The sequence below is a fragment of the Salarias fasciatus genome, assembly GCF_902148845.1.
Source record: "Salarias fasciatus chromosome 7 unlocalized genomic scaffold, fSalaFa1.1 super_scaffold_4, whole genome shotgun sequence".
Classification (NCBI taxonomy): Eukaryota; Metazoa; Chordata; class Actinopteri; order Blenniiformes; family Blenniidae; genus Salarias; species Salarias fasciatus.
Genome location: NW_021941229.1, coordinates 11,631,859 through 11,640,629, shown reverse-complemented (window position 1 = coordinate 11,640,629; position 8,771 = coordinate 11,631,859).

Sequence of the window (8,771 nt, the reverse complement as noted above, 5' to 3'; positions counted from 1 at the left end):
GGACCGGCTGGGACTCAACACCACCTTGTGCAACTGGCTGCTGGACTTTCTGACAGGGAGACCACAGGCAGTTCGGGTTGGCAGCAACACCTCCGGCACCATCATTTTGAACACGGGGGCCCCCCAGGGATGTGTGCTGAGCCCCCTCCTCTTCACTCTGCTGACCCATGACTGCACACCCTCATCCAGCTCAAACCTCTTCATCAAGTTTGCTGATGACACGACCGTGGTGGGTCTCATCAACAATGACGATGAGACAACCTACCGGAGTGAGGCGAGCCGCCTGGCCACGTGGTGTCAGGACAACAATCTCCACCTGAACGTGGAGAAGACGAAGGAGATTGTTGTGGACTTCAGGAGAGAGCATTCCCAGCATGCTCCACTAACCATCAACGGTGCTGCTGTGGAGAGAGTGAGCAGCACCAAGTTTCTGGGTGTGCACATCTCTGAGGATCTTTCCTGGAACACCAACACCGCATCACTGGCTAAAACAGCTCAACGGCAGCTCTACTTCCTCCGCAGACTGAGAAGAGCGAGAGCCCCGACCCCCATCACGACCACCTTTTACAGAGGCACTGTAGAGAGCATCCTGACCAGCTGCATCACGGTGTGGTACGGCGCCTGCACCGTGTCCTGCTGCAAGACCTTGCAGCGCATTGTGAGAGCAGCCGAGAAGATCATTGGTGTCTCTCTCCCCTCCCTCTCCTCTATTTACAACACCCGCCTCACCCGCACAGCCACCAGGATCACAGGTGACCCCACTCACCCTGCCCACAGCCTCTTCAGCCTGCTGCCGTCGGCCAGGAGACTGCGGAGCCTCCGGGCCAGAACCAGCAGACTCAAGGACAGCTTTTTCCACCAGGCAGTCAGGAAGCTAAACTCCCTCCCTGCTCTGCCCCCACTCCCTGTCTCTGCCCCCCGCCACTGACCTCTGGCCTGAACTTTTCTGTGTTTTACTGTGTTATTAGTAAATTATTTTATTTATTTGTTTTGTTGCACCGTGGGTCCGAGAGGACTGTAATTTCATTTGTGCTGTATGTGTTTATGTATGGCATATTTGACAAATAAACTGACTTTGACTTTGACATGACTTGATCTTGAAGGTCCACACCCAACCAACCACCACTTTTTTTGAGAGATTTCTCAGATTCAGAATAAGATTACTTGAACTAAATCCACAAAATAACATTAGAAACAGTTACTAATTGTTTCTCTTTCCTCTTCCTCCTTGAGCAAGTGGACTGCTGGTTGGAGACGGAAGGTGGAAGCCTGAGGACAGCCATCCTCACCGGCCGCATTCACCAATTAATGAGGCTGGAGTCAGTGGAGGAGAGATGAACCTGGAGGTCATTGACCAGAGTTTTCATGCCCATGAGCCAGGCATTCAGCTTCCAGCTACCTCTCCAGCATCTCAAAGGTCCACCCCCAACCAACCACCACTTTTTCCAGAAATACCTAAGATTCAGAATGAGAATCTTTTTCTTTCATTCATGTATTGTATTTTTTTGTTTTATGTGTATTTTTTGTGTTATCTTTTGAATGAAAATAACTAAAAACAAACAAACAAAAGATTAGCTTGTACTAATTTCACAAAATAATATTAGACAGGGAAACAAATGACCCTTTTCGTTAAACGTTTCAGATTCAAAAAGAGTTTAACGTAAACAAAATTCTCAAAATAACATTAGACAGAGAGACAAATGAGTTTTTTGTCTCTCGACCTAACATTTAGAATCAGATTCACTTCAACAAAATTCTCAAAATTATGTCAGATAGAGAAACAAATGACCTTTTTCTGTAGATGCTTAAGATTCAAAACAAGTTGACCTTGAAAAAAAATCACAAATAACATCAGACAGAGAGACAAATGACCTTTTTGTCTGTGAAAGTTACAGTAAAACTACAATAATAAGAGATATAAAAACTGTCCTGTCATGGCACGTTAAACCTCATGAACTGTACTTTAAAGACCATTCGGGGTGACATGATTATTGATGAGCATATCCTCGATTTGAGTCCGACCAGTGTGACGTTTGTTTGTTCTTTCTGAATGTAGCTCCTGCAGTGATGCAGTCGCCCATGAAACAATTACTCTTTGTGTCTCTTTCCTCTTCCTCCTTGAGCAACTGGACTGCTGGTTTGAGACGGAAGGTGGGAGCCTGAGGACATCCATCCTCACCGGCTGCATTCACCAGTCCAACGATGCTGGAGTCAATGGAGGAGAGATGGACCTGGAGGTCACGAAACCACGTTTTGATGCCCTCGAGCCAGGCATTCAGAGTGTCCAGCTACCTCTCCAGCATCTCGAAGGTCCACCCCCAACCAACCACCACTTTTTCCACAGATACCTACAATTCAGAATAAGATTAGCTTGAACTAATTTGACAAAATAACATTAGACAGAGAGACAAATGAGCTTTTTGTCTCTCTGCCTAAGATTTAGAATAAGGTCCCCTTGAAAAAAGTTCTGTAAAATAATATCAGACAAGAAACAAATGACCCTTTCCTTTGAAAGCTTAAGATTCTAAATAAGTTTAACTGAAAAAACTCACAACATAACACCAGGCTGCCAGAGTGTGTTTCCTCATTTCAGATCAGTCTGTGAAAGCGGTCTTGTTCACGAGTGGGGACGGATGGATCATCAGATTGACAGGTGTATTGATGCAGCGCCTGCCGTGATGCAGTCGTTATTTCAGTCCATTGTGGTGAAGAAGGGGTTGGCGGCCAATCCACTTTACTTCCTGTCCTTTAATGTGAGTATTTGCCTGCTGTTTATACATGCTTTGACCCACATTGAGTCACAATCAAGGTACACAAAATCACCCATGAGACAGTTACTAATTGTTTCTCTTTCCTCTTCCTCCTTGAGCAAGTGGACTGCTGGTTGGAGACGGAAGGTGGAAGCCTGAGGACAGCCATCCTCACTGGCTGCATTCACCAATTAATGAGGCTGGAGTCAATGGAGGAGAGATGGACCTGGAGGTCATTGAGCAAATTTTTCATGCCCATGAGCCAGGCATTCAGCTTCCAGCTACCTCTCCAGCATCTCAAAGGTCCACCCCCAACCAACCACCACTTTTTCCAGAAATACCTAAGATTCAGAATGAGAATCTTTTTCTTTCATTCATGTATTGTATTATTTTGTTTTATGTGTATTTTTTGTGTTATCTTTTGAATGAAAATAACTAAAAACAAACAAACAAAAGATTAGCTTGAACTAATTTCACAAAATAATATTAGACAGGGAAACAAATGACCCTTTTCGTTAAACGTTTCAGATTCAAAAAGAGTTTAACGTAAACAAAATTCTCAAAATAACATTAGACAGGGAGACAAATGAGCTTTTTGTCTCTCTGCCTAAGTTTCACAACAGAATAACTTGAAAAAAATCACAAATAACATTAGACAGAGAGACACATGACCTTTTTGTCTCACTGCCTAAGAATTAGCATAAGATTCAATGAAAAAACACCAAAAAATAATATCAGACAAATTAAAAAAATGAACTTTTTCTTTAAAAGCTTAAGATTCTAAATAGGTTTAACCTAAAAGTCACAAAATAACAATGGACAGTGAGACAAATGACGTTTTTGTCTCTCTGTCTAAGATTTAGAATAAGATTCACTGAAAAAAAACTTAGAAAATAGCATCAGATAGAGAGACAAATGAGCATTTTGTCTCTCTGCCTAATTTTGAAAACAGAATAACTTAATGTAATGGTTGTTTTTTTTTACCATTGCATTCTTTTCTCCGTCTAGCAGTCAGGTCAGGTTGTTAAATCTGCTACTGGTTAACCTGTAATCCAGTACTACCTGCTTCAGGGTCGAGTTACCGGCGACTAAACTGGTACTCCCTCAGACAGTGAATACACTGGGCTGGGTGGTGGGCGGCTGGTCGTCCTGACGAAAGTTTAAAAAAAAGATTCGTCAAAGGCTTGAGGTTCCGGTGAGCCGTTGACAGCCATCTAGATATGGGAGTAAACCCAGACAGAAAATCGTTTGTGACGGATATTCAACTGTGCACAACATGACACAGTTTTTCATTTGTTTTCGGTTATTGGTTTGTTTTGTTTGTTTCTTGTTATCCTTTGTTTTCCACGGTAAGCAACTCTTCATTACATGTGTGAATGTTAAGATGGGTGTTCCGTGGCAAATGTTGCAAACTGTTTTAATGTAATGGTTGTTTTTTTTCAACAAAATTCACAAAATAACATTAGACAGAGAGACAAATGAGGTTTTTGTTTCTCTGCCTAAGAATTAGAATAAGATTCACTGAAAATAAAAAAACCAAAATAATATCAGACAAATAAACAAATGAACTTTTTTTTAAAAAAACTTAAGATTCTAAATAGGATTAACTTAAATAAAAGTCACAAAATGACAATAGACAGTGAGACAAATGATGTTTTTGTCTCTCTGTCTAAGATTTAGAATAAGATTCACTGAAAAAAAACTTAAAAAATAGCATCAGACAAGAAACAAATGACCCTTTCCTTTGAAAGCTTAAGATTCTAAATAAGTTTAACTGAAAAAACTCACAACATAACACCAGGCTGCCAGAGTGTGTTTCCTCATTTCAGATCAGTCTGTGAAAGCGGTCTTGTTCACGAGTGGGGACGGATGGATCATCAGATTGACAGGTGTATTGATGCAGCGCCTGCCGTGATGCAGTCGTTATTTCAGTCCATTGTGGTGAAGAAGGGGTTGGCGGCCAATCCACTTTACTTCCTGTCCTTTAATGTGAGTATTTGCCTGCCGTTTATACATGCTTTGACCCACATTGAGTCACAATCAAGGTACACAAAATCACCCATGAAACAGTTACTAATTGTTTCTCTTTGCTCTTCTTCCTTGAGCAAGTGGACTGCTGGTTGGAGACGAAAGGTGGGAGCCTGAGGACAGCCATCCTCACCGGCTGCATTCACCAGTTAATGAGGCTGGACTGGAGTAACTGGAGGACAGATGGAGCTTGAGATCACGACACCCAGTTTCTATGCCCTCGAGCCAGGCATTCAGAGTTTCCAGCTACCTCTTCAGCATCTTGAAGGTCCACACCCAACCAACCACCACTTTTTTCGAGAGATTTCTCAGATTCAGAATAAGATTAGCTTGAAGTAAATCCACAAAATAACATTAGACAGAGAGACAAATGAGTTTTTTGTCTCTCGACCTAACATTTAGAATCAGATTCACTTCAACAAAATTCTCAAAATTATGTCAGATAGAGAAACAAATGACCTTTTTCTGTAGATGCTTAAGATTCAAAACAAGTTGACCTTGAAAAAAATCACAAATAACATCAGACAGAGAGACAAATGACCTTTTTGTCTGTGAAAGTTACAGTAAAACTACAATAATAAGAGATATAAAAACTGTCCTGTCATGGCACGTTAAACCTCATGAACTGTACTTTAAAGACCATTCGGGGTGACATGATTATTGATGAGCATATCCTCGATTTGAGTCCGACCAGTGTGACGTTTGTTTGTTCTTTCTGAATGTAGCTCCTGCAGTGATGCAGTCGCCCATGAAACAATTACTCTTTGTGTCTCTTTCCTCTTCCTCCTTGAGCAACTGGACTGCTGGTTTGAGACGGAAGGTGGGAGCCTGAGGACATCCATCCTCACCGGCTGCATTCACCAGTCCAACGATGCTGGAGTCAATGGAGGAGAGATGGACCTGGAGGTCACGAAACCACGTTTTGATGCCCTCGAGCCAGGCATTCAGAGTGTCCAGCTACCTCTCCAGCATCTCGAAGGTCCACCCCCAACCAACCACCACTTTTTCCACAGATACCTACAATTCAGAATAAGATTAGCTTGAACTAATTTCACAAAATAACATTAGACAGAGAGACAAATGAGCTTTTTGTCTCTCTGCCTAATATTTAGAATAAGATCCACTTGAAAAAAGTTCTGTAAAATAATATCAGACAAGAAACAAATGACCCTTTCCTTTGAAAGCTTAAGATTCTAAATAAGTTTAACTGAAAAAACTCACAACATAACACCAGGCTGCCAGAGTGTGTTTCCTCATTTCAGATCAGTCTGTGGAAGCGGTCTTGTTCACGAGGGGTGACAGATGGATCATCAGATTGACAGGTGTATTGATGCAGCGCCTGCTGTGATGCAGTCGTTATTTCAGTCCATTGTGGTGAGGAAGGGGTTGGCGGCCAATCCACTTCACTTCCTGTCCTTTAATGTGAGTATTCGCCTGCCGTTTATACATGCTTTCACCCAAATTGAGTCACAGTCAAGATATACAAAATCACTCATGAAACAATTACTATTTGTGTCTCTTTCCTCTTCCTCTTTGAGCAACTGGACTGCTGGTTGGAGACAGAAGGTGGGAGCCTGAGCACATCCATCCTCACCGGCTGCATTCACCAGTTAACAAGGCTGGAGTCAATGGAGGAGAGATGGACCTGGAGGTCACGAAACCACGTTTTGATGCCCTCGAGCCAGGCATTCAGAGTTTCCAGCTACCTCTCCAGCATCTTGAAGGTCCACCCCCAACCAACCACCACTTTTTCCACAGATACCTACAATTCATAATAAGATTAGCTTGAACTAATTTCACAAAATAACATTAGACAGAGAGACTAATGAGCTTTTTGTCTCTCTGCCTAAGATTTAGAATAAGATCCACTTGAAAAAAGTTCTGTAAAATAATGTCAGACAAGAAACAGATGAGCCTTTCCTTTGAAAGCATAAGATTCTAAATAAGTTTAACTGAAAAAACTCACAACATAACACCAGGCTGCCAGAATGTGTTTCCTCATTTCAGATCAGTCTGTGAAAGCGGTCTTGTTCACGAGTGGGGACGGATGGATCATCAGATTGACAGGTGTATTGATGCAGCGCCTGCCGTGATGCAGTCGTTATTTCAGTCCGTTGTGGTGAAGAAGGGGTTGGCTTCCAATGCACTTTACTTCCTGTTCTTTAATGTGAGTATTGGCCTGCCGTTTATACATGCTTTGACCCACATTGAGTCACAATCAAGATCCACAAAATCACCCATGAAACAGTTACTAATTGTTTCTCTTTCCTCTTCCTCCTGGAGCAAGTGGACTGCTGGTTGGAGACGGAAGGTGGGAGCCTGAGGACAGCCATCCTCACTGGCTGCATTCACCAGTTAACGAGGCTGGAGTCAATGGAGGAGAGATGGACCTGGAGGTCATTGAGCAAAGTTTTCATGCCCATGAGCCAGGCATTCAGCTTCCAGCTACCTCTCCAGCATCTCAGAGGTGCACCCCCAACCAACCACCACTTTTTCCAGAAATACCTAAGATTCAGAATGAGAATCTTTTTCATTCATTCATGTATTGTATTATTTTGCTTTATGTGTATTTTTTGTGTTATCTTTTGAATGAAAATAAATAAAAAAAACAAACAAATGATAGGCTTGAACTAATTTCACAAAATAATATTAGACAGAGAAACAAATGACCCTTTTCGTTAAACGTTTCAGATTCAAAAAGAGTTTAACATGAAGAAAATTCACAAAATAACATTAGACAGAGAGACAATTGAGCTTTTTGTCTTTCTGCCTAAGTTTCAAAACAGAATAACTTCAACAAAATTGTCAAAATAAATGGGGTGACACCCAGTGAAGGAGGCCCTCATATTGCTGCAGGACCAGGAAGTCCTCAACATCGATGACAACGTGACAAGAACTAACCTTACTGCTGTGTTGTGCAAGATTGGCATAGCAAGAGCTCTTTATGCATAGAATGCACACGTGTAAAAAAAACAAAAAAAAAAAAAACATGTATCACACAATCCAGTCATTTTTTTGTGAACTTTTAATTTAAATTTGCCACTGAAATTTAACAATGAAATTTTGTGCCCTCCGCTTTGCTACACAGGCAATGGAACACCCAATCGCCAGGCAGCAGGAGGATGTCCAAAGAAACTGGGAGAGGAGTTGCTGCCATGTCTCCCAAGCAGCAGACACGTACGAGCAGGATGTTTGCTCTTCATGAACCAGAGCCTCCTGCTTTGGAACGAACCCCTTCTCAACTGAGGACAAAACATCAGCAAAACAACTTTTTGCTGAAGAATACCCTGATATTTCAGTTTTCTTCGATAATGTGGTACATGAACATGTCAAATAAAGGCAACTTGGTTCTGCGTATACTGTATATTTTGTTACTTTCCTTTCACAAAATCAAACATTTGCTGAAATTGCTACAATAGCAGTATTACATTACACACTATTTGTCTAAAGTGCAACATGAAATATAAAAAATTTATAAAAAATCAAACATATGTATCGACAGCTGTTGAGCAAGTGCAAAAGTCCAACTGGATTTAGAACAAGGCTATTAGCCAGCTGTAACAGAGGTAGGTAATCAAACTTAAATCATTAAATGTGATGCAATCACCCTTAAAGGATTAATCCATCCTAATTACACCAGCCAATGAGGAGAGAAGATGGTCAAGACTGGTCAGCCTATGAGCATTGACAGAGAACTCATCTAACCTGCATTTGAAGCACTGGTCTGGTGTCAGAATCCACTGGTCAACGCAGTTTTTACAGCCAACACAGCTTTTGCAGCATACGGCAATCACAGGCTCTTCCATTAGCCCTCTTTGATGGAGGGAAAAAAAAAGCACAACACATATGCAATATTCTCCATTGGGTCTCCATTGACTTCAACACAGTGCCTACAATGAAGACCCATTTGCAACTGAAAAGCTTGGCAAGGGACAGTTTTATCACAACATGGAAAAGCAATAATTAACGTGGACATTTCATTAGATCCTGCTT